Source organism: Pongo abelii, chromosome 3 (assembly GCF_028885655.2).
Source record: "Pongo abelii isolate AG06213 chromosome 3, NHGRI_mPonAbe1-v2.0_pri, whole genome shotgun sequence".
Classification (NCBI taxonomy): Eukaryota; Metazoa; Chordata; class Mammalia; order Primates; family Hominidae; genus Pongo; species Pongo abelii.
Genome location: NC_071988.2, coordinates 128748634 through 128775450, shown reverse-complemented (window position 1 = coordinate 128775450; position 26817 = coordinate 128748634).

Genomic DNA, 26817 nt, shown 5'->3' with positions numbered 1-26817 from the left:
AACTTATGTAGCAAGAGGAAAAACAAAGACATCCTTAAGAATATCCAAGGGAGATGGCTTTATGAATCCAGATATCAAGGGAAAGGGAACAGATAACGATACATCAAGCAGAGATTAGTCCTTGGGAAAAAAAGAAAGAAGATGTAAAACTGGAGTTAAGTCCACAAATAACAAATGTGAAAGGATACACAGAAGTCATGGGGACTGCTAGGTGCTTTTATGTGTGCTAGGCATATATCCCTTTTTTTTTGTGCACAAGGTACTTACACTTGTAATCAACAAGAGTATAAAACTTAGTAATGGAACAGAGAAGATTTAGAACCTTTAACTCCAATTCAAAGTCCATAATCTTTAAAATCTCCTGATAAACAGGACCAGCTGTTTGAAACAAAATCAAAGTCAAAGAGCAGATTGATAAACCACTGATTCAAAATCTTGCCTTAGTCTTACCAAGTCTCTAGGATAATGAGAAAGACAATTTCTGAGGAAAAGTATCAGTTATTATACTGAGATGTTCTAGATTTTAACACTTGTTTTATTCTTGATTTTGGTAGTGCTAGTTGAGAGACAGACACTGCTAATTAGAGAAGCTTTATTTATTGTTGTTTTTCCTCATGTGTTTTTAAATATATAAACATATATTTTACTATTAAAGTTTCTCACTTATGCTGTCTAATCTCCAGGGAAACATCTCTCATTTTTCACTATTTAGCACCATCCTTCTTTTTAGAAATGGCAGCTCTCCCATTTAATATGACTCTATTGGGACTGCTAATCATAATATTGCACTCATTTGATAACAGGAATGGGTGTGTGATCTAGACAATAATTTTTTTAACTCCCTTGCTATTGTTGATTGATTTGAAGGTAAGCAAGTGACCAAACGCAGGCCATCAGTGTTCTCTAAGAATCTTTATGTTGGAGCTAGGAGAAGATTCTTGCCCTTTTGGATAATAATGTTTAAAGGGTATGGCATTTGTTAGACTACGATTCAGCTGATATGACAAAGACCTCAAGTTAGCATTAGCTTAAATAACATAGAAGCTCATTAACGTGTCATGTAAAAGTCTGAGCTGCATGGTAGCTCTCCTCAACCAAGTCATTAAGAGTTCAAGCTCTTTTTATCTTGTTACCCTGAAATGTTAAACATAGAGCTTCTGTCTCATGGTCTAAGATAATCGTTCCAGCTTCTTCCATATGTGTGCATGACAGCTAGTGGGAAGGAAGAGAACAAAGGGAGGATACACCCCATCTCTTCAAAGGCATAAATAGGAGATGTACATGTTATTACTGCTCAGATCATATTGGCTATTGTTTACTTACACAGCTACTCTTAGCTGCAAGGCAGGCTTTGGAAAGTAGCCCTTACATGGAAAACCACATGCCTATTTAAAAATTCTTTTATTATGGGAGAAGTGGAGGATGGAAATTTAGAGAAGCATATTTGTTTTCACCAACGATAAGTATCAGTGTTTCCTGAAAGCTACTCCTTTTACTATATGAAGTCTTCTTGTAGTTAATAAGAGTTAGTTTAAGTATTTGAGGGCATTTAAACTCTTGAATACAGTTGTGGTACTTTCTGACTTTCTAGTTAAGTAGACAAAAACCTTTGTGGGGGTGTATGTGTGTTTACACACATGTCTCTGTTTTGCTACATAAATTTAAGTCAAGCTGTTGCCCTTTGTGGTCTAAAGAGTCCTCAATCCTACAGTGCTGCAAAGAGTGAGGGGAAGTTAATTCTTCATCAGCAAGAATGAATAAGGGAGGGAGAACAAGATGGCCAGCTAGATGCATCCAGGAAGCACCCCTCCCACTGAGAGAGACCAAATATGGAGTTAAAAGACATAATTTGAGCAGATCTTTTGACAGAAAACACTGAGAGTGAATGGAGAGGCAACATAGACTCCCAAGTTGAAGAGGGAGGAATCTGGGAATCTTGCACAGGGTGCCCAAATGCTAGGGCTAGATCCCAGCCCCAAATGGCTCCAGGAAAAAAAGGTGGGTAAACTACTGAGGCACAGCCTGCTCTTGCCATGGATCTCTGGGATACTATCTATAGGGCACCTCACATCTCCCACGGACATTTGAGCAGGCAGAGGGATCTTCCCAGAGAGTAGTGAGAGACAGAGTTTCAGGTGGCATGGAGTCCATGGGCTTTTGTGCTCAGAGAAGCTCGAGTAAGTGTGGTTATAGGTGCCCATCTTTTAGGGTTCTCCATCTGCCTCTGAGAAGGATTAGCCCCAGCTGACTTTTGGGCCAGGAGAAGGCAGGGCCAGCTTCCCTGCAGGACCAGGGCATGTCTATTCCGGAGGGCCCACTCAAACCTCTGAGGGCCCCTTCCTTGCTGCCCTGCAGTAGCATGTGCACAGCACAGCTTCTGCTGCCTAGTCTAAGTGCTTTGCTCCACCTGAGTACTTTCCCAGCATCTTGGGAGCACTTCAGATCCCTCAGTGAAGCTGCAGCCCAACTCAAAATGCAGGCCAGTCCCAGTGCCCAAGGGATGTGGTGCATGGCTTGAGAGTGTTGAACCTAGATCTGTGGCTGGCACTGAATTCGGGGAGGAGCCTCCACCCTCAGAACACTGAGAAAGATGAGACACACAGGTTTGTGTACCTGTGTGGGAATGGGGCATACCTCCCTCTGCAGGGCCAGTTCAAAAAGGGTATGGCCTATTTCCCTGCTGTAGCCTCTACCAGAAGGAGCCCTTGTGGCCTGGAACACCTAAAAAAAGAAATGTAAATGTGTGTGTAACACCAGTGATAGGGGGATCCCCCAAGGCCCAGAAGTAAACCTGGTGAGAAAGTCATCTCTTCCCCCACCACTAAGAAGCATGCCTGCAAATGCAAGGAAATAAAGAGCCACATGACTAAGAGCTTTTCTACCAGCTGTTACTCTTCCATGCCATCCACTGGATCTCAGACCGGACTACAACATCAAAAAATATTCTGCTAACATTCACCCCTGTGAAAGCAAAGGCAAGAATCCAGTGACAAATAAAAATCCTGTACAGAGCCTTGGCCCTATGAAAGCATTGAGAAGTGAAGCCAACTGACTATACTCAACTTGAACACCAGACCTCCTAGATGAGAAAGAACCAGGACAAGAACTCTGATAATTAAAAAAGCCAGAGTGTTCCCTTACCTTCAAATGAGCCCAATTGCTCCCCAGCAATGGTTCTTAACTAGAGTGAAATGACAGACATAGAACTTGGATAGCAAAGAAACTCATCAAGACTCAGGAGAAAGTTGAAACTCAATCCAAGGAATACAAGGAATTCAATAAAATGATCCAAGATCTGAAAGATGAAGTAGCCATTTTAAGAAAGAACCAAGTCCGGGTGCCATGGCTCATGCCTGTAATCCTAGTACTTTGAGAGGCTGAGGCAGATGGATCACCTAAGGTCAGGAGTTCAAGACCAGCCTGACCAACATGAAGAAACCCCGTCTCTACTAAAAATACAAAATTAGCCAGAGTGGTGGTGCATGCCTGTAATCCCAGCTACTGGGGAGGCTGAGGCAGGAGAATCACTTGAACTGGGGAGATGGAGGTTGTGGTGAGCTGAGATTGTGCCATTGCACTCCAGCCTGGGCAACAAGAGCAAAAACTCTGTCTCAAAAACAAAGAACCAAAGTGAATTTCTGGAACTGAAAGAAATCACTAAAGAATGTCCTCACTTTGGGAGGCCAAGGTGGGCGGATCACGAGGTCAGGAGATTGAGACTATCCTGGCTAACACGGTGAAACCCTGTCTCTACTAAAAATAGAAAAAATTATCCAAGTGTGGTGGCAGGCACCTGTAGTCCCAGCTACTCGGGAGGCTGAGGCAGGAGAATGGCGTGAACCTGGGAGGCGGAGCTTGCAGTGAGCCTAGACTGTGCCACTGCACTCCAGCCTGGGTGACAGAGGGAGACTCCATCTCAAAAAAAAAAAAAAAAAAAGAACGTCCTAACAATCAGAAGTGTTAACGGCAGCATAGACCAAGGTGAGAAAAAAATCTCAGAGTTCAAAGACCAGTTTCTTCAAATCAATTTAGTTAGATAAAAATTAAGAAAAACAGAATTTTTAAAAGTGAACAAAACCTCTGAGAAATATGAGATTATGTAAAGAAACAAAACCTACAGCTTATTGGCATCCCTGAAGGAAGGAGAGACAGTAAGCAACTTGGAAAATATATATTTGAGGATATAGTTCACAAAAATTTTTCTAATCTTGCTAGAGAGGTTGACATTCAAATACAAGAAATACTGAGAACCCCAGCTAGATACTATATAAGACAACCATTCTCAAAACACATGGTCATTAGATTCACCAACATCAAAAGAAAAAAAAATCTTAAAGAAAGAGAGAAGGGTTAGAGAAGGGTCAGGTCACGTATAAAGGGAACCCCACTAGAGTGGCAGTTCATTGAGAAATGAAGCCAACTGACTATACTCACAGTAAGAACCTCACAGGCCAAAAGAGATTGGGAACCTATTTTTAGCATACACACACACACACACACACACACACACATTTCAGTGAAGAATTTTACCTTCCACCAAAATAAGCTTCACAAGTGAAAGAGAAATAAAAGCCTTCTCAGGCAAGCAAACATGGATAAAATTTGTTACCACTAGAGCAGCCTTACAAGAGGTCATTAAGGGAGTGGTAAACATGGAATCAAAAGAACACCTACTGCCACAAAAACACACTTAAGCAAATAGCCCACAGACAGTATTAAGCAACTACGACATCAAGTCTACATAACAACTAGCTAACAACAACTTTGTCCAGATCCATCAGAGAAATCATGCTCTACAGCACCTACAGATTCACAAAATGTATTTCTTAAATAATACTTGAAAATTGGAATTACTCCTTGATCCATGGCCTTCAGAATGGATGTCTTCTTATCAGGAAAACACACACACACACATTAATCTCCTTGTAAGTCTCCATCAGAGCTCTTGGGTGACCAAGTGCATTGTCAATGAGCAGTAATCTTTTGCAAGAAACCTTTTGTTCCTGAGCAGTAGATTTCAATAGCAGGCTTAGTATACGCAGTAAACCATGCTGTAAACAGACATTCTGTCATCCAGGCTTTGTTGTTTCATTTACAGAGCTCAGGCAGAGTAGATATAGCATAATTCCTAAGAGCCCTAGTATTTTTGGAATGGTATATGAACATTGGCTTCAAATTAAAATCACCAGCCACATTAGTCCCTAATAAGAGTGTCAGACTGTCCTTTGGAGCGTTGAAGCCAGGCATTGACTCCTAGCTATGATAATCCTGGATGGCATCCTCTTCCACTAGAAGGCTATTCCTTCTACACTGAAAATCTGTTGGTTAGTATAGCAACTTTCATCAACTAGCTTAGCTAGATCTTCTAGGTAACTTAAAAAAAACCTTTCATTTTAAGTTCAGGGGTACATGTGCAGGTTTGCTATATAGGTAAATTGTATGCTGTGGGGTTTGGTGTACAAATTATTTTGTCACCACGGTAATAAGCATAATACCCGATAGGTAGTTTTTTGATTGTTATCCTCCTCCCACCCTCCACCCTCAAGTAGGCCCCAGTATCTGTTGTTCCCTTCTTTGTGTCCATTTGTACTCACTGTTTAGCTTCTACTTACAACTGAGAATATGTGGAATTTGGTTTTCTGTTCCTGTATTAGTTTGCTTAAAACAATGGCCTTCAGCTTCATCCATGTTGCTGTAAATGAAATGTTCCATTCTTTTTACGGCTGCATAGTATTCCATGGTGTATATGTAACACATTTTCTTTATCCAGTCTTTCATTGATGGGCATTTAGGTTGATTCCACATCTTTGCTACTGTGGTTACTGCTGCAGTGAACATAGACGTGGTTGTGTCTTTATGGTAGAATGATTTATATTTCTTCTGGTATATACCCAATGATGGTATTGTCAAATGGTAATTCTGTTTTAAGTTCTTGAGAAATTGCCAAACTGCTGAACCAGTTTACATTCCCACCAGCAGTGTGTGTTTCCTTTTCTCCATAGCCTCACCAGCATCCTTTATTTTATTTTATTTTTTTGACTTTCTAATCATACCTGTTATGACTGGTGTGAGATGATATCTCATTGTGGTTTTTGAATTGCATTTATCTAATGATTAGTAATGTTGAACATTTTTTAATATTCTTGTTGGCCACATGAATTTCTTCTTTTGAAAAGTGTCTTTTTATGTCCTTTGTCCACTTTTTAATTTTATTTATTTATTTATTGAGACAGAGTGTCGCTCTGTCACCAGGCTGGAGTACAGTGGCCCAATCTCGAATTGTTTATTTTTTGCTTATTGGATTGTTTCAGTTTTTATAGATTCTGGATATTAGACCTTGTCAGATGCACACTTCGCAAATATTTTCTCCCATTCTGTAAGTTGTCTGTTTACTCTGTCGATCGTTTCTTTTGCTGTGCAGAATCTCTTTAGTTTAATTAGTTCCAATTTGTCAATTTTTGTATTTGTTGCAATTGCTTTTGGAGTCTTTGTCATGAAGTCTTTGTGGGGTCCTATGTCCAGAATGACATCTCCTAAGTTATATTCCAGAGTTTTTATAGTTTTTGGTTTTATATTTAAATTTTTAATTCATCTTGAGTTAATTTTTGCATATGGTGTAAGAAAGCTGTCCACTTTCCATCTTGTGCATATGGCTAGTTAGTTATCCCAGCACCATTTATTGGTGGAATGGAGAATCCTATCCCCATTGGTTGTTTTTGTGGCTTTTGTCAAAGATAGGATAGTTATAGGTGTGTAGCATTATTTCTGGGCTCTCTCTTATGTTCCATTGGTCTATGTGTCTGTTTTTATACCAGTACCATGCTGTTTTGGTTACTGTGGCCCTGTTTTATAGTTTGAAGTTGGGTAATGTGATGCCTCCAGCTTTGTTCTTTTTGTTTAGTATTGCCCTGGCTATTTGAGTTCTATTTTAGTTCTATATGCATTTTAAAATAGTTTTTTTCTAATTCTGTGAAGAATGTCATTGGTAGCTGCATAGGAATAGCATTGAATCTGTAAACTGCTTTGAGTAGTCTGGCCATTTTGACAGTATTGATTCTTCCGATCTATGAGCATAGAATGTTTTTCCATTTGTTTGTGTCATCTCTGATTTCTTTGAGCAGTGTTTTGTAATTCTCATTGTAGAGGTCTTTCACCTCCTTGGTTAGCTATTTTCCTAGGTATTTTATTCTTTTTTGTGGCTATTGTGAACGGGATTGTGTTCTTGATTTGGCTATTCGCTTGAATATTGTTTATGTATAGAGATGTTACTGATTTTTGTACATTGATTTTGTATACTGAAACTTTACTGAAGTTGTGTATCAGAACAAGGAGCTTTTGGGCAGAGACTATGGGGGTCTTCCAGGTACAGAATCATATAATCTGCAAACAGGATTAGTTTGACTCCCTCTCTTCCTATTTAGATGCCTTTTATTTCTTTCTTTTGTCTTCTAGATAACTTGCTGCAGCGTCTACATTAGTACTTGCTGCCTCATCTTAGACGTTTATGTTACAAAGACAGCTTCTTTTCTTAAGCCTCATGGACCAATCACTCTTGGCTTTCAGCATTTCTTCTGCACTTCCCTTGCCTCTCTTAACCTACATAGGCTTGAAGAATTAACGCCTTGCTCTGGATTAGGCTTTGGCTTAAGGGAACATTGTGGCTCATTCGATCTTTTATCCAGATCACTCGAACTGAACTTTCTCTATAGCAGCAATAAAGCTGTTTTGTTTACTTACCATTCATGTTTTCACTGAGTAACACTTTTTTATTTTCTTCAAGATCTTTTTCTTTGCATTCACACCTTGGCAAACTATTTGGAGCAAGAGGATTAACTTTCGGTCTCTCTTGGCTTTTGACATGCCTTTCTCAGTAAGCTTAATCATTTCTAGCTTTTGATTTAAAGTGAGAAACGTGCATCTTTTTCTTTCATTTGAACACTTAGAGGACACCGTAGGGTTATTAATTCGCCTAATTTCAATATTGTCTCAGGGAATAGGAAAGCCTGACTAAAGGGAGAAAGACAGGGAAATGACTGGTCAGTGGAGCAGTCAGGATACATACATTTATTACTGAAGTTTGCTGTTTTTTATGGGTGCAGCTCACGGTATCCCAAAACAATTCCAATAGAAAAATCAAATATTGTTAATCATGGAAGTTTTTGAAATATTGTGAGAATTACCAAAATGGGACATAGATATACCAAGTGAGAATGGGCTGTTGAAAAATAAACCCTGATAGATTTGCCTGATGCAAGATTGCCACAAAATTTTAATTTGTAAAATAATCCCACAATATATGTGGAATGCAATCAAGTGATGCGCAATAAAATGAGGTATGTCTGTTATGAAACTAGAGGAATTTAAGAGACTTTTCATATGTTTAATAATAAGCAATGGGCACAGCCAGAATTTGAATTTTTTAATTTATCCTCCCTTTCTGCTGGTTATTCCATAATTCTCACTGAATATTATATTTTAAAGTATTCCTGAAAGAAATCTGCTGGTAGTGTTTTTGTTGACCCAAAATGGGTCTAAATTTACCTCATGACAAAGATTACAATGTTAAAATGGATTTAAACCAAATATCAATAACAGCAGAACTCACATCTAAGAGCTGAAAGAAAATACTCCCAGGTCTGTCTGCTGAAATGTAATCTTTTACTGCTCCTTATGGAATGGTGGAACTTAGGTACTGGATGAATCTGCATTTAACGATGTCCACGAAGCATTAGGAATGAGAGGCTCTATGCTTAATGGAAATTTCATTTAAAGTAGCCCCCCCAGCCACAAAAAAAACTCATTAAACTTGTTTATTATAAATTTTGTACCAGTATTTATTTTCTCTTAGGAAGAGAGTGTTGTGAAAGAATTATCTCACATAGGATTGAGAAACGTGAAATTTGGAGATAGTAAGTTTAGAGTACACACATGATAAAACACTCTTACAGAAAATTAAGTGACTGTCAGCGTTAAAAAAAATAAAAAAGAATCACCAGAGCATGTGTTTTTAGTCATTTGATGAAAAAACACAAAGTTTTAGAAAAGAGAAAGAGAGTACACTCCTCAGAGGTATTTACGGAATTCTTGGCTTGTGTCATTTCTAGATGAGCTGATGGCTCCATGTGGCCAAGGTAATGTTAGATCAAATCAGCATTCTAGTTAAAACCTCTCAGAGAGTTGTGGCAAGAGTCAATGACAGTTGTCCTTAATGCTTCCTTATAACTCTGTCATTTATAATATTTTATAATTAGGAATTACATTTGTTCAGTATTTATCATGTGCCTTAAAAAGTTTCAAGTGGTTAGCGTGTATTAAATTATTTAATCTTCTAAACAAACTTCTAAAATAGGCATTATAATAATTTCCATTTTCCAGATGAGAAGACTATAGAGTGGTTATGTGGCTTGTCAAAAAATTGCCACTGGTCAACTAAATGCTGCCATGATTCATTTAGTTTCTTCTCAAATTAGTGAGCATAGAAGACTTAACTATATTCTAAAACTTCTGTAAATGAATTGATTAATTCATGCTTTGGTTGCTGTTATTTCTTAGCTCAATGATCTCTTCTACAAATAGTGACTAACATATTCCACATCTATTTCAGAAATACTGATTGCCTAATCTGATGCCTCAGTATAAATTCATATTGAATGCTAAGTGTATTTCTATTTTTTCACACTGTTGAACAGATAGGAATTGTGTAATTTTTCAGGTTATTATTATTTATAAATAATGCAAGTTTGCTGAGAAAATCAATGATAATTATCTCGAAATTACTGAAATGGTTTTTATTTTCCCTGTAGCTTAGAAAGCATGTCATTTAGGCTGAGGTGAAAGGGTCACTTGAGCCTAGGAGGTGGAGGTTGGAGTGAGCCAGGATCGCACCACTGCACTCCAGCGATAGAGGAAGACCCTGTCTCAAAAAACAAGAAGAATTTCACTTAATTTTAAAATATATCTTTTTAAAATATGTGAAATTAATGAAATATATGAAAATATAAAATATATGAAAATATGAAAATATATGAAATAATAAAATATATGAAATTCATATAAAATATATGAAATTACATAATTTCATAATTACAAATTTGATTTTAAAGTTTTTAACAAATTGAGTAAAAAAGTATAATAATATCAAATTTGTTGTGAAAACCTTGTACAATATTTCTTTAGGAGAACTCTTTAATTTCAGAGTTAGAATATAATATTTAAACTGCTCTTCAGTATCTACATAGTTTATAAAATAATCTATTATTCACAGGGTTATTCTTAATTTCATTAATAGCACTCATAATAATATTCATTATTTTGGAGACTCTTTCACAATGATTCTTGCAGACCAATTATTGCTATGTATAATGCAATGAATTGGGAAAACATCTGTTTATACTTTTTTTAAGTTGGCCATATACATAAATTGCATGTCAACCATAGCTTGGGCTCTATTTATTATTGCAAAATGTATGCCATTGGGAAATGGATTCTTTTTCCAGAAATTAATTTTTAAGGCTTTCAAACATAAGTAACCCCTTTGTATACATTGTATGTAGTTTTCAACATAACATAACCACTAATACTTTTGCATTCCTTAACAGTCTTTACATTATGAGTAATAAAACATCATTATCAAACAGGATAGTTTCATCTGTTATAATCAAAAGTTGACTGTAGTTTATTGCTCAGCTGGTTTTCTACCTCTTTCTCAATGTTGTTGATGTTTCTTCAAAAAGAACCGTGTCTTCCAGAACAGAAGAAATTTTTTGTCATTATTACTTATAAACTCTCACTCATATGATAATATTAATTTTAGTTTAGTGTTGTGAGACCCATCATATTTTGTAATTATTTATATTCTTGTATAAGAAACAACTTATTAAAAGTGTTTTAATCAATTCAATGTTAGTATTATAATATTCATTCTTTTTCTCTGAATCTCGGTAATGTAATACACATTTGCCAATTTTGTCCTTTATACTCCTCCTCTTACTACTTACTCACCCTTCTCCCCCCCTTCCTTCCTTCCTTCCTTCCTCCCTCCCTTCCTTCCTTCTTTGCTTCCTTCCTTCCTTCCCTTCCACTCTCTCCCTCCCTTCTTCCCTTCCTCTCTCTCTCTTTCCATCTCTCTTTCTCCATATCCCTTTCTTTCAAGCTCTGTATATAGGTGAGCTGTATTTTATTAAACACATTCCCAACAATGTTCATTTAAATTTGCCCAATTTTTGCTGCAAAAAATTAACATCTTAAATATGACTTTGCAAACTTATTTATACAAAATTTTTATAAATAGAATTGTTGGAACAAAGGGCTTAGACATTTCTTTGTGTTTCAGGGGAAGAACTGGAATTGTGTTCTCACTGGTGATCAGATTTCTGTTTTTGTATTTTCTTCCATCTTTCACATTCTTTGTAGGCTGTTAAAATGCTATTTTTATTTTAATTATATAAATGATACATGAGTTTATATTTGATGAATAATTACCTAGAGAAAATTTTTTATTCCCTTTTTACTCTCTGACAAATGTCGTGTGGAGAGGACATGCATTTATACACAGATACCGATTTTTTTTCTCTTTATGTAAAGTGGGCTATACTATTCATATTATTCTATGAATATGTCAGATCATTAAGTCAAATTTTTATGCTTTCCCTTTTAAGTAGACTTTAAGGAGGGATAAATAAAATAAAATAAAATAAAATAAAATAAAATAAAATAAAATAAAATACACTCATTTAAAAGGTACAGGCCAGGCGTGGTGGCTCACGCCTGTAATCCCAGCACTTTAGGCGGCTGAGGCAGGTGGATCGCTTGAGCTCAGAAGTTTGAGACCAGCCTGGGCAACACGGCAAAACCCTATCTCTATAAAAAATAAATAAATAAATAAATAGTACAGTTTAATGAGTTTTAACAAGCGCTTGCATCCATGTAGCCACAACCACAATCAAGATGCGAAACATTTTCATTATCCTACAAAGTTCTCTTGTGCTCCTTTGCAGGCAATCGCATTCCCAAATCTGGTTCTAGGCCACCATTAATCTGATTTTTATCATTTTAGATTAGTTTTACCAGATTTAAAAATTTATAAAAGTAGAATTATGCAGTAAACAGCCTCTTGTGTTTGACATCTTTTTTGATAGCAGGCATTCATTTTTTCAGAGTCATTCATGTTGAATGTATTAGTCATTTGTTCCTTTCATTACTGAGTATATATATGGATTTGTTTATGCACTTACCTCTAATATACATTTGGGTTGTTTCTACCTTTTTACTATTATGAACAAAGCTGTTGTGCATGCACACACACACACACATATACACACATGTCTTTTTAGAGACATATAATATTATTTATTTGGGGTAAATACCAAGAAATGGAATTATTGTGCTAAATATAGCAGGCACATGTTTGATTTTATACAATTTTATATGGATCAATTTATTTACATTTTTCAACAGTCTCCAAATTTAGTTTCTTTACTAAAGAATCTTTGCCTGACCTAAATGACTGAGCATTTTCTCCTATGATTTCTTCTAGAAGTTCTGTGGTTTTAGCTTTAACTTTTAGGTTTAAGATAATTCCAAGTACATTTTAGTGTATGTTATAAGGTAAATGTCATTTTTTCCCATGGGAATATCCAACTTCTTCTTTTTTTTTTTTGCTCCCAGGCTAGGGTGCAGTGATGCAATCTCGGCTCACTGCAAGCCGCACCTCCCAGGTTCACGCCATTCTCCTGCCTCAGTCTCCCAAGTAGCTGGGACTACAGGTGCCCGCCACCATGCCCGGCTAATTTTTTTGTATTTTTATTGGAGACGGGGTTTCACCGTGTTAGCCAGGATGGTCTCGATCTCCTGATCTGCCCGCCTCGGCCTCCCAAAGTGCTGGGATTACAGGCATGAGCCACCGCACCCAGCCTGGGATATCCAACTTTTTAACACTATTTTTTTAAAGACTGTACTTTTCCAATTGACCTACCTTGGCACCTTTGTTGAAAATTAATTGACCAAATACGTGTGGGTCCATTTCTGCACTGTGTTCAGTTCCATTGATCTATATGTGTATTCTTAGAGTAGCACTATACTGTCTTATTGTAGCTTTAAAATAATCCCTGAAGCCAGATAATCCATCTTCCAATTTTATTTTTTGTTCAAAATTGTTTTGGCTATCCTGGAATTTTTAACTCTTCATATATCAATATATATGATATGATCTTCATATCAATTTGTCAATTTTCAAAAAAACCTTTCTGAAATTTGGTTTTCAGAATTGAACTTCTCTGGTTTTTGGAAATTTTATGATCATGTGCCTCAGTGTTGTTTGTATGTGTATGAGTGTGTGTATGTGTGTATGTGGTATCTGTATATTTGTGCATGGGTGTATATGTGTGCATTGTGTATACGAGTGTATGTGTATATATGTCTGTATATGTATGTATGCATGTGTGTGTATACATGTGTGCATGTGTATGTGCCTGCATGTATGTTTGCAGGTGTCGGTATGTGTGTATTTGTATGTACACATGTGTATGTGCATATATGTGCATGTGTCTGTGTATATGTGTATATATGCATGTGTTTAAGTGTGTGCATACGCATGCATGCACTTTATCTTGCTTTGGATTCCTTGTGTTCCTTGGATCTATGGTTAATACTTTTCATCCAATTTGGTAAGTTTTTGGCCATAATGTCTTCAAATATTTTTCCTGGCCAAGCATCCTGGGATGTCTAATTGAACACTTTAAGACCATTTGATATTGCCTCAGATGTTTCTGAAGTTACTTTCATTTTTTTACAGTCTCCCCTCTACCTCCCTATCAATTAATTTTAATGGTTTCTATTGAAGTTTATTAATATCTTTTTTCTTCCAGTGTCAAATCTGATGTTAAGTCTATCTAATAAATTTTTTATTTCAAGTATTTTTTTGGTTATGGAAGTGTCATTTGATTTTTAACAACAGTTTATGTCCTCATGATATTCATGTTTTCCTTTAAATCTTTGAGCATATTATAATAGTTATTTAAAGATAATTTTTGCTAATTCCATCATCTGTATTATTTTTCAGTCTGATTCTATTACTGATTTTTCTTCTGGTTTAGGTTACTTTTTTCTGTTTTTTGTCATTCAGTAATTTTTTAATTGAATACTGGTGATTGTAAGTTACATTATTGAGAATCTGGATTTTTGTGTCTTCCTCTAAAGAATGTATACTTTGTTCAGGCAAGCAGACAAATTACTTACGGATCAACTCGTTTCTTTCAAGTCTTGTTTTTTTCTTCTAGAGCTAGTTCAGCATTTCTACTAAGATATGTCACTTCCAGGGTTCCTGTTGAATGTTTTGAGTATTCAACATGCTCCCCACAATGTGGCTTATCCACATTTGAACATCTCTCATGAGGCCCTGTGTACCTGGGGGCCTTTGCCTGGCTTCTCTAGAGTTTCATTCCATCGTACACAGGTTTACATTCATCCAAAGACTCAAGGAGACCCATACTCAGACATCTGAAGCTGTTTTTCTGGCTAGCACCCTTCTTTTCAGTGCTCACAAATTCCAGCCATCTCAGCCTCCCCCAAATGGACATCTCTCTTCCACTTAAAATATCATTATGTTCTTCCTCTACCAAGACCCAGAAAAATACCTACAGACCAAAATCCAGGTGGTTAAACTGATCACTTTTTTGGTTTCCTTTTACCAAGGATCACTCTCCCATATTATCTCCTGCCCAGTATCTAAAAAATATATCATTTTTGATATATTAATATATTTTGTACGGTTTCTATTTGTTTCACTGTGAAAGCCAGTCCAGTACCAGTTACTCCATCACTGCTAGAAGCAGAATGGTAGGGACATTTTACTTTGGTAAATTTTGCTGAATTTCCCTTCAAAGAGATTGTACAAATTATCACCTCCACCAACTCTGTATGATAGTGGGTACGTAGCTTTCTACCCATTGTCAAAACTGAGTTTCACTAGCTATTTTAACAGTTGTCCACATTGTCCATTTGGGGGGTGACAGCACTTTATTTTTATAATTCTTTGACTATGAGCTAGGTTTGATCTATTTACAAATGTTATCAGTTATTTGCATTTATTTTTCTTTGCCTATTTATGGCTTTTGGATATTTTTCCATTATATTGGAAATTTTTAAAATATTTATATATTATATATTTTTTAAATATTTATTTATATTTATATTTTTTCATATTTTTATGAAAAATGTATTTTTATATGTATTTTAATATTTATTCAACTATTCATTCATTCAATCATTAAGTAAATATTTATTGTATACTGGCAATGTTCCAGGCTCTATTTTGAGTGCTGAGGATACAGCAGCATGTTGACTATACACTGATGAATTTTATATTATAATGAGTAAGGAGGAGAGAAAAAAATTAATATAAACCCGTTTGCTACATCGTGTAGTGATAAGCAAGTATGAAGAAAAATAAAGTAGGGTATGGGAAATTCAGTACAATGAAAAGATATTATGAGGGGAGGCTTCTGTTTTATATAAGATCCGAGAAAGGTTCTTTGATAGGTGATATTTCAGTGAAGACTTGAATAAACAGAAGGAATGTGGCTATCTGGAGGAAGAGCATACAGTTGGATGAAACAGCCTGAACAAAGGTTATTAGATGTTGTTGCTTATCCCACTGAAATAATTGCAGAGAGGGTACTATGGCTGACAGGGAAAGAGAGGAGAGGTGGAGTAGCTGTTGTGGGTCCCTCAGTTAGCAGGGGAAGGTGTCTAGGTTACATATAACTTGGTGGGAAATTGTTAATTTGTTGTTAATTCATTGATTGGGTTAAAATGGGAAGCCATTGGAGGATAATGTGCAGAAGATGGGCAGAACTCATTTTCATTTATAAAGGATCTCTCTGGTATCTGTGTGGAGAAGACACTGCAAAGGATCAAGAAAGACACAGGAACAGTGGCCATGTGTCTCAACACGTTATTGAAAAACCTAATATTAATTGTGTTGTGCTGTAGTGTTACTTTTATTATACACTAAATTCTCAGATGCATTTGGATTTTTCAGTTCATTTGGATCTCTCAGTTCTTTGCCTTTAAGTTGTTTGTCTTATTGTTAATGTTAAACTTCATCTAGTTAAAATATCTAGTAGGTCTATAATTAGGGTGACCATACTGTTCAGTTCACTGAAACAGTCCTGGCTTATGCCTGTTGTGAATCAACTAATATTGTTAATTACTTTTAATTTGCCTTTCCCATAAAGTGTCCTGGTTTGGATAATAAGCTACATGGTCACTCCATTTTTAACGTTATCACTATGCTTTCATTCCTAATTTTGTGGGTATTCTTGTATATTTATTTACCTTTCAACTATGGTTTGCTTTCTATCAGGCTTCAGTGAAAATCTAGCTGGCATTTTGTTTGGGATAAAATTGAGTTTTTAAATTAATTTTTATTTTTTGAGATGTCACTCTTGTTGCCCAGGCTGGAGTAATGGCGTGGTCTTGGGTCACTGCAACCTCCGCCTCCCAGGTTCAAGTGATTCTCCTGCCTCATCCTCCCAGGTAGCTGGGATTACAGGCACCCACTACCACACCTGACTATATTTTGTATTTTTAGTAGAGAGGGGTTTCACCATGTTGGCCAGGCTGGTCTCAAACTCGTGCCTTCAGGTCATCTGCCTGCCTTGGCCTCCCAAAGTGCTGGTATTAAAGACATGAGCCATAACTTTCCTAACTACAATAGAGTTTTGCATTTTTAAATACTGAAGTATTCTATATACTTGAATATATTTTAAAGCTTTTAAAATATAGTTATTGCATAATTTTTAATGCTCATATTTAGTTATTTAACAATATTTTTTATGGAACGTTTCAAATATGCAAAACTAAAGAGTATAGGATGATAGCCTCATGTAATCATCAGCTAGCTTCTATTACTATAATCATTTTCATAATTTTTTAGTAATTTTCTTGCTATTGTTATATTTTTCCTGCTGTATTTTCTGAATAATTGTTTATATATTATTGTTAATTGTCACCTTTCTGAATTCTTTTTTTTCTTAAATCTTTATTCTCATTAGATTGCCAAGTATGATAATTTTGATTCCCGTCTCTCATTATTTACAGCAGTTTTTTGGCATTCTTATGCTAACTAATCTCTTATTAACTAGCATAAATTTAAAATAGCATCATAATAGTTATGCTTATAACAAAATGATAGAAAATATGGTGACAGAAACTTTAATACTTTATCTTTCTAAAAATCACAACTTGTTTTGCAGAAATTATTTGTCCACATTATTAGAGATTTCTTTTTGTAAACATTGTCTTAATATTATCTACTTATTGTGCAAATGTTAAAAAATATAGAAAATTATTTTAAAAATTGATTCATCCAAAATGTCAACACCAACATATAAGTTTTGGTATTTCTCTTTGGTAGTCATTTTTCTATGAATTAAAAAATGTGTATTTAATATGATATTTAATACATGTTCATTCAAATCCAGATTTTGCACCCTTAATTTTACAAGCTATGCAGTGGTAAACTTTTAAAGAAATCTTCATAAACATCATATTCAATGGATGCTGCAATATTCCATTGACTCTGTACATCCCAACTGGTGGCAGACCATAAGCTCTCAGGCTGTGCAATACCCCCTTGGGAAGTACTGTACTCAGTTGCTGTATGTGCAGCTGGACCATGAAGCCAAACCACAGCAAGCCACAAACCATTTGAGTAGGTTCTATGTGTCTGACCTTCTCTATATCTCATTCTATTCCGTCACTTACAGTCAAACTGCCCACCAATCTCCTACTTTTGACCTTCAAGCAGTCTCATTTTTCCTGTTATAAACAACCTTGTGCTGAACATCTTCGACTTAGAATGAATGAAGGATCATCTTTTCATAAATGGTCTCAATATCCCTATATGAATATTTGCCCAGTTTTGTCTAGGGCTAAAGCTTTGTAATACTTCCCCAGCAATATCTAGCCTAACATGGTAGGATGTCTTTAAAGAACTTCTTGAGTTGTGAGCATATCACCACCTAGGCCAGAAAATACAACCCAGAACCTGAGCTAATCCATAGCTGCAAAGGCTCAACCTTCACAATTTTTTCTAACTGCAGCACTGAAATCAGAAGGGTGAATGTGTGTTATGTTGATTACGTTGTGATATAACGTTTTATATTCTCCAGAGGCACTGACAGAGGTGGCAGAATAAAGCAATCTATAATCTTGAATGTCTATTTTCTCACTGTTGCAATTTTCAATATTAGAAGCAGAGTTTAATAAAGATATTTTTACTTAATCTTTTATGTGGTAAGAACATCAAAACAATTTTTTACATGATCTATGCACATAAGTCTGATTATTTTCTCAATATAAATTTTTAGAATTCAAAGGGCTAGAGTAAAATGTATAGTGAATTTTATTTTATTTTTATTTTTTATTTTTTATTTATTTTTTTTATAGAAATATATTTCTTTAATTTTTTTTTCTTTTATTATTATTATTATTATTATTATTATTATCATACTTTAGGTTTTATGGCACATGTGCGCAATGTGCAGGTAAGTTACATATGTATACATGTGCCATGCTGGTGCGCTGCACCCACCAACTCGTCATCTAGCATTAGGTATATCTCCCAATGCTATCCCTCCCCCCTCCCCCCACCCCACAACAGTCCCCGAAGTGTGATGTTCCCCTTCCTGTGTCCATGTGTTCTCATTGTTCAATTCCCACCTATGAGTGAGAATATGCGGTGTTTGGTTTTTTGTTCTTATGCACACTTCCATATTTGCTTTCAGAAATGCTGTATCCATTTATGTTTTTACTAACAATGTTTGAGAACCCCTATTTCCTCACTTACCAGCCCACATGTGTATTATTAATCTTTTGAACTTTGGGTATCTGATGGGCAAAATATGGTATCTCATTACTGCTTAAATGTGCATCGCTTTGATTAGACATATTTTCTGGCCACTTTTTTTTTAATTATACTTTAAGTTCTGGGATAATGTGCAGAATGTGTAGGTTTGTTACACAGGTATACACGTGCCATGGTGGTTTGCTACACCCATCAACCCGTCATCTACATTAGGTATTTCTCCTAATGCTATCTCTCCCCTAGGCCCCCACCCCTGATAGGCCCTGGTGTGTGATGTTCCCCTCCCTGTGTCCATGTGTTCTCATTGTTCAACTCCCACTTATGAATGAGAACATGCAGTGTTTGGTTTTCTGTTCCCGTGTTAGTTTGCTGAGAATGATGGTTTCCAGATTCATCCATGTCCCTGCAAAGGACCTGACCTCATCCTTTTTTATTCCTGCATAGTATTCCATGGTGTGTATGTCTCATATTTTCTTTATCCAGTCTATTATTGATGGGCATTTGGGTTGGTTCCAAGTCTTTTCTATTGTGAATAGTGCTGCAATAAACATACGTGTGCATGTGTCTTTATAGTAGGATAATTTATAATTCTTTGGGTATATACCCAGTAATGAGATTGTTGGGTCAAATGGTATTTCTGCTTCTAGATCCTTGAGAAATCACCACACTTTCTTCTACAATGGTTGAACTAATTTACACTCCCACCAATAGTGTAAAAGCATTCCTATTTCTCCACATCCTCTCCAGCATCTATTGTTTCCTGACTTTTTAATGATCGCCATTCTAACTGGTGTGAGATGGTATCTCATTGTGGTTTTGATTTGCATTTCTCTCATGACCAGTGATAATGAGCTTTTTTTCCTCTGTTTGTTGGCTGCATAAATGTCTTCTTTTGAGAAGTGTCTGTTCATATCCTTTGCTGACTTTTTGATAGGGTTGTTTGTTTTTTTCTTGTAAATTTGTTTAAGTTCTTTGTAGATTCTGGATATTAGCCCTTTGTCAAATGGATAGATTGCAAAAATTTTCTCCCATTCTGTAGGTTGCCTGTTCACTCTGATGATAGTTTCTTTTGCTGTGCAGAAGCTCTTTAGTTTAGTTAGATCCCATTTGTCAATTTTGGCTTTTGTTGCCATTGCTTTTGGTGTTTTAGTCATGAAGTCTTTGGCCATGCCTATGTACTGAATGGTATTGCCTAGGTTTTCTTCTAGAGTTTTTACAGTTTTGTGTCTTATGTTTAAGTCTTTAATGCATCTTGAGTTAATTTTATCTGCATTATTAATCACTTATATATAGCCATAGAGTCTCTTTGGGTGTTTGTGTTTTTCTTATTGATTTGTAGAAGCATAGTTTTGAATAGGGATATCACCCATGTGACCGATATATATTATCCCTTCAAATGGCCTTGTTTTATTCTTTAGAAATTGTATAATAATGTTGATAAATATTTTCCTGTAGTGAAATTTTCTTTAAAGATATTTCTAATGTTTCTCACTCCAGTTCTTAAGCAGCAAGGCAGTGAAGTACAGGGCCAGGCCACCTGTATTCAAACCCTCACTCTGTCCCTTACTAGTTTCATGTCCTGCGGGGGTTTATGTAACTCCTGAGGTTCCTTCTTGTCAATCCTGAGTTCATCTCTCACCTCTTTCTTCCTTACACTCTGTGCTTAGGCATCCTTTAATGATGTTAAGCTCTCACTTGCCCTGAGTCTTTTGTACATTATAGAACACTCTCCTCTGACTTTTCACCTTATGATTCCTCAAGTGTTCATGTAAATGTACTTTTTTGATTTCACAAATAAATGGTAGGTTTTAGAGGCAGACACTGTAGGTCGAGTTAAAAACAATTTCCAACAAATCAGACACAGATAAACAAATATTACCTGGTCTCACTCCTAAGTGGCAGCTAAATAACTTGTATACATGGACATAGAGTATGGAGTGATAGACAGTGGAGACCTGAAGGGGTGAGGCAATTGGAGGGGGGTGTCATGAGAAATTGTGTCCAGAATTGGTGGGTTCTTGGTCTCACTGACTTCAAGAATGAAGCCACGGACCCTCACGGTGAGTGTTACAGTTCTTAAAGGCGGTGTGTCTGGAGTTTGTTCCTTCTGATGTTAGGATGTGTTCGGAGTTTCTTCCTTCTGGTGGGTTCTTCCTTCTCGCTGGCTTCAGGAGTGAAGCTGCAGACCTTCACAGTGAGTGTTACAGCTCATAAAGGCAGTGTGGACCCAAAAAGAGTGAGCAGCAGCAAGATTTATTGCAAAAAGCAAAAGAACAAAGGTTCCACGGTGTGGAAGGGTACCTGAGCAGGTTACCACTGCTGGCTCTGGCAGCCTGCTTTTATTCCCTCATCTAGCCCCACCCACATCCTGCTGATTGGCCCATTTTACAGAGAGCTGATTGGTCTGTTTTACAGAGAGCTGATTGGTCCGCCTTGACAGGATGCTGATTGGTGCATTTACAATCCGTGAGCTAGACACAAAAGTTCTCCAAGTCCCCACTAGATTAGCTAGACACAGAGCACTGATTGGTGCATTTACAAACCTTGAGCTAGACACAGAGTGCTGATTGGCGTATTTACAATCCCTTAGCTAGACATAAAGATTCTCCAAGTCCCCACCAGATTAGCTAGATACAGAGTGCTGATTGGTGCATTTACAAACCTTGAGCTAGACACAGGGTGCTGATTGGTGTGTTTACAAACCTTGAGCTAGACACAGAGTGCTGATTGGTGTATTTACAATCCCTTAGCTACACACAGAGGTTCTCTAAGTCCCCAGTAGACTCAGGAGCCCAGCTGGCTTCATCCAGTGGATCCCGCACCAGGGATGCAGGTGGAGTTGCCTGCCAGTCCTGCGCCATGCGCCCTCATTCCTCAGCCCTTGGAAGGTCGATGGGACGGGCACCATGGAGCAGGGGGCGGCGCTCCTCAGGGAGGCTGGGGTTGTGGCGGGCCGGAGGGGAGGGGGAGTGGTGGGGGAGGGGTGGGTAGAGGGGGGTGGGGGGTCGGGGGAAGGGGTAGGGGAGGCTTAGGCATGGCAGACTGCAGGTCCCGAGTCCTGCCCCGGGGAAGGCAGCTGAGGCCTGGTGAGAATTCGAGCACAGCACCAGTGGGCCGGCACTGCTAGGGGACACAGTGCACCCTCTGCAGCTGCTGGCCCGGGTGCTAAGCCCCTCACTGTCTGGCAGGCTGTGCCAGCCGGCTGCTGGGAGTGTGGGGCCATGGAGCCCATTCCCACCCCGAACTTTTGCTGGCCTGCAAGTGCCACGTGCAGCCCCGGTTCCCGCCCACACCTCTCCCTCCACACCTCTCCCTCCACACCTCCCGGCAAGCTGAGGGAGCCGGCTCCCGCCTCAGTCAGCCCAGAAAGGGGCTCCCACAGTGCAGTGGCAGGCTAAAGGGTTCCTCAAGCACAGCCAGAGTGGGTGCAGAGGCTGAGGAGGCGCCGAGGACGAGCGAGGGCTGCGAGGGCTGCCAGCACACTGTCACCTCTCAAAATTACCTTAGGAATAAAATGTACATTATTTGGATGATGGATGCCCCAAAGCCCTAACTTCACCACTATGGAATCTTTGCACATAACTAAATTGCCCTTGTTCCCCATACATTTATACAAATAATTTTAAAACACCTGCACTAAAGCAAACAAACAAACATAAAACTATTTCCAAATCCCCTCACATTTTCTTTCTTTACTGTAGAGCAGAGAATATCAAAGTGTGGCCCTAGGATCCACAGCATCAGCTTTATCTGAAGACTTGTTAAAATCGTTAAAACCTACTGTACTAGAACTCTGCAGGTGGGGTCCAGCAATGTTTTAATAAGTTCTCCAGGTGATTATGAAACATACTGGAGTTTGAGAACCTCTGCTATTGAAAGTGGAATAAGTAGAATGCCAATACTCATTCCCCAGCTTCCCTTGATGCTAGAAGTGGTCACGTGGCATAATTCTGGCTGATGAAAATTAAGTGACCTTTGCTGGTAAGGGTCCTGAGAAAGATTTTTCTGTCTTCAAAAGAAAAAAATAAAAAAGACAGGTGCACTGGGATGGCTCTTTGCCTTTCTCCCTTCTTGCTGTCTACAGTATAAGAAATGCTTGGAGGTGCAGCAAGCATTTCACAATACCTGAATACCTGATAGCTTTGTTAAGCAGCTGAGCTAATTAGAAGAAATTAACACCTTTTTTCTTTTTCATCCTGAATTTTACATTGTATATATATATATGTTCTTAGTTAAAAAATTAAAAAATATAAATACATTTATCCTTTTTTGTTGTTGTTGTTTTGAGACGGAGTCTTGCTCTGTTACCCAGCCTGGAGTGCAGTGGCACAATCTCGGCTCACTGCAGCCACTGCCTCCCGGGTTCCAGCAATTCTCCTGCCTCAGCTTCCTGGGTAGCTGAGATTACAGGCACACGCCACCACACCTGGCTAATTTTTGTATTCTTAGTAGAGACGAGGTTTCTCCATGTTGGCCAGGCTGGTCTCAAACTCCTGACCTCAGGTGACCCGCCTGCCTCTGCCTCCCAAAGTGCTGGGATTACAGGTGTGAGCCACCGCATTAGGCCATATAAATGCATTTCTATTTACAGTCATATGCTCTAGGAATTACCCTGAGAAATCTTCTTGTTACCATCTTTAGACATGTTCAATTGAATATAAAATACCTTATTTAAATGTAAGCTACATAAACCAAGAGAGAACTGAAGCCAGAGAGGTAAGTGGGAGTATAGGCAATGATTTTTCAGGAATGGGCAGTTAGAGACAACTGGGAGTTAAGGTTTAAAGATCCATGCAGGGGAAGTAGAGAAGGCCTACCTACCCAACTGGGGATTCAGGCTGAGATCATAGCATTAAGCGGGGTAAGGATGATAAAGGGAAAAAAGCTTCCCACTTGCAAAGGTAGATAATAAGAAAACTTGATCATCATAGCCTAGATCCTGGAAAGAAAAACAAAATCTCTCTTGACAGTACTTATCTATGACTCATCTACAAATAAGCTAGGTGTTTTAATTTCCTGTGCAATCTTGAAATTAACATAAAAGTGGTCCCAAGTTACTTATACATTTAGAGCACCTGGCTAAAACAAAAACAAAACTTCCCTAAAGGGATGTGCCCTCAACCCAGATGGTACTTCCAGAGATAAAGTCTCACAGAACATGAGGTCATAATCTAAATTTATAATGAACACAAGAATATAATTCACTACAAACAGCACATGACACAAGAGCAGAATCAGACCCTGCAGAATGTCAGATTCCTTAGACTTAAAAGACAGAGAATATAAAATAATATGCTTAAATGATAAAACATATAAAGAAAAAATCTGGGACTTGGACTTCTTGGTAGCAGTGAAAGGAATAAGAAGTTCTGGATATATTTTGAAGGTCGACTTGGCAGCATTTGCTAATGAATGAGGTGTGAATGAATGAGGATATGAGGTGTGAAAAAAATTTCAGGTTTGGGGCATGGTTTTTGGTCTAAATAATTGGAATAATATACACTAAGGCTAAAACAGTATTACAGTTAAAGAAGATAAGATGATTTCTTCATTAGGAAGACACGAGTTCTCTACACTTATATGTACTGAAGAAAAGAGGCTCTGAGTATGTGATAAAATTGACAGAATTACAAGGAGTTATTGAGAAACCCACTATCATAATGGAAAATGTTTAAGAAACTTCCCATAGTAATTAAAAGAGCAAAGAGAAAAAAGTAGAAATATAAATTATTTTAACAGCACATTTAAAATTTGATCTAATGGACATATATTAAGCTCCTATACTCAATAATGAGTGAATACTTTTACACATGTATGGTGTTTACAAAAATTGAACTCTTATTGAGCAATGAAACAAGGATCAGCAAATGCCAAAACATCAAGATCACAAAGACAACATTTTCTGACCACAATGTTATAGAGTTAGATATTAATGACAAAACAGAATTAACTCCCTCAATGTATTTAAACATTCTAAAACATGTTCTAAATAATTTATGGGTCAAAAACATCAATAAAAATAAGAAAATATTTATTTCTTATTTAAAACATTTTATCTCTCAAACTTTGTGAGTGGCAATTAAATTAGTATTTGAGAAAATGTATAGTATCAAAAGCTCATATAATAAAATACAAATTTTATTTTCATCACATATGTAAGTGCTTTAAATTGCTGTTGAAGATGTTGTCTAGGACTTAACCTAGTGCTGAGACCTCCTTCCATGTTAATGTAGACAGTCATCTTTTTATATGGTTTTAACACCACGTGTGAATACACCTATGTGTATTATAAAAAAAGAACACTTTTATGCATAGTTGATTATGTCAATTTCTAAAGTTTCCATCAATACTTGCCTTTATCTTATGATCCACCTGAACCACTTAGGTGTTCCAAGCACATTGTTCCCTCTGTTTGGAATACCCTTCTCCTTTTATTTTCCTGGAAAATCCTCACCTTTTATTCACCTCCTATCAAGATATTCTTTTTTCTGACTGTGGTCTTTAGCTTTACTCTCCACTCATCACTCTGTCTTCTGTAACATATCAGTTTCATATACTTTTATCTATTTCATAGATGGAATTGTATTGCAATGATTTTCATATACCTATCTTTTCTACTGGCCTAAACATTTTGAGGGAAAATACCATATCTTAATCAGCATTAGCATAGTGCCTACCATATAGTATGTGCTCAGTGAATACCTATTAAACTCAAGCAAAGGTAAATTATGCAATCCTTCTGCCTTCTTTCTTCATTCATAAAGTAAAATGAATGATGTCTAAAATTTTCTTTTACTCTAATAAAATTATTATTCTATATAGCTACTAGTCTCTTTCTCTAGGGTATTATCAGAAAAGACTTTAAGAAAATTAAGAAGGGAAAGAAAGAGAGTCAGAGACAGAGAGAGAGAGAAAGAGAGACAGAGAGAGCAAGAAAATAAAGATCAATGTGCTTACAGAGCTTAAACTTTGCAGATAAAGTCAACGAAATTCATAAAGGGAGGACAGGAGACAGTTGGACAGAAAGATGGGAAGCATTAATATTTAGGAAGTGTGAGAAATAAGGTCAATTCATGAAAAATTTAGATAAGAATCTATATAGGGAGGGGAGCCAGGACACTGAGTCAGAGAAGCCAAAGGAAAGACTGAGTGGGTGTCACTGAGAGGAGTGCGGATGTTGTAAGTGAAACAAAGTGGTTAAGAAGATGAGAAGTGAGAAAGGAGCTCTAGTTGAACCTTGAGCAACATAGGTTTGAACTACACGGCTCCACTTAACACATGGACTATTTTCAACCAAACCAGGGTCAAAAATACAGTATTTGTGCAATGAGAAATCTGCATATACGGAGGGTCAACTTTTCCTATATGTGGGTCCACAGGACCCACTGAGTATGTGTGATTTTATTATACGCAAGGGTACCGGAACCTACCCTTCCATGTACTGAGGGACAACTGTGTGTATTTGGCTGTCGGCTGGTAAAGGATTATATTTTTGTACTGGGCCATAGTAGATGTCCTTAGAACTAAATGAGGGTTAAATATTTGGGGGTTTGGGGTGGACAGGGAATTTTTATAATTTAGAATAATTACAAAGAAAAAAGCTCTGGAAAACCTTTCTTTTTTTGTTTTAGAAAAAGCCATTTATTTTTAAAGGAAGCACTTTCAAAATCTTTATCCAAAGTAAAAAAAAATTATACTTTATCATAATTTCTCTAATTATCTACATGACTTTATATATTTTCTTTCTGTTTATTCAGGATAAATCTTCATTCTCTTTGGAGAAAAGTGTAAACCCAACATATGTTACATTATTTCAAAGTTATCAACTGTACTTTCAGAATACACTTAGTTATTTTGTATGTTACACTCCCTAACACTAAATTCTGATGGTTTCATTGTATCACAGTGAAAGTCAGGGTGGGCTTAAGAAAAAAAGTGAAACTTTCAGA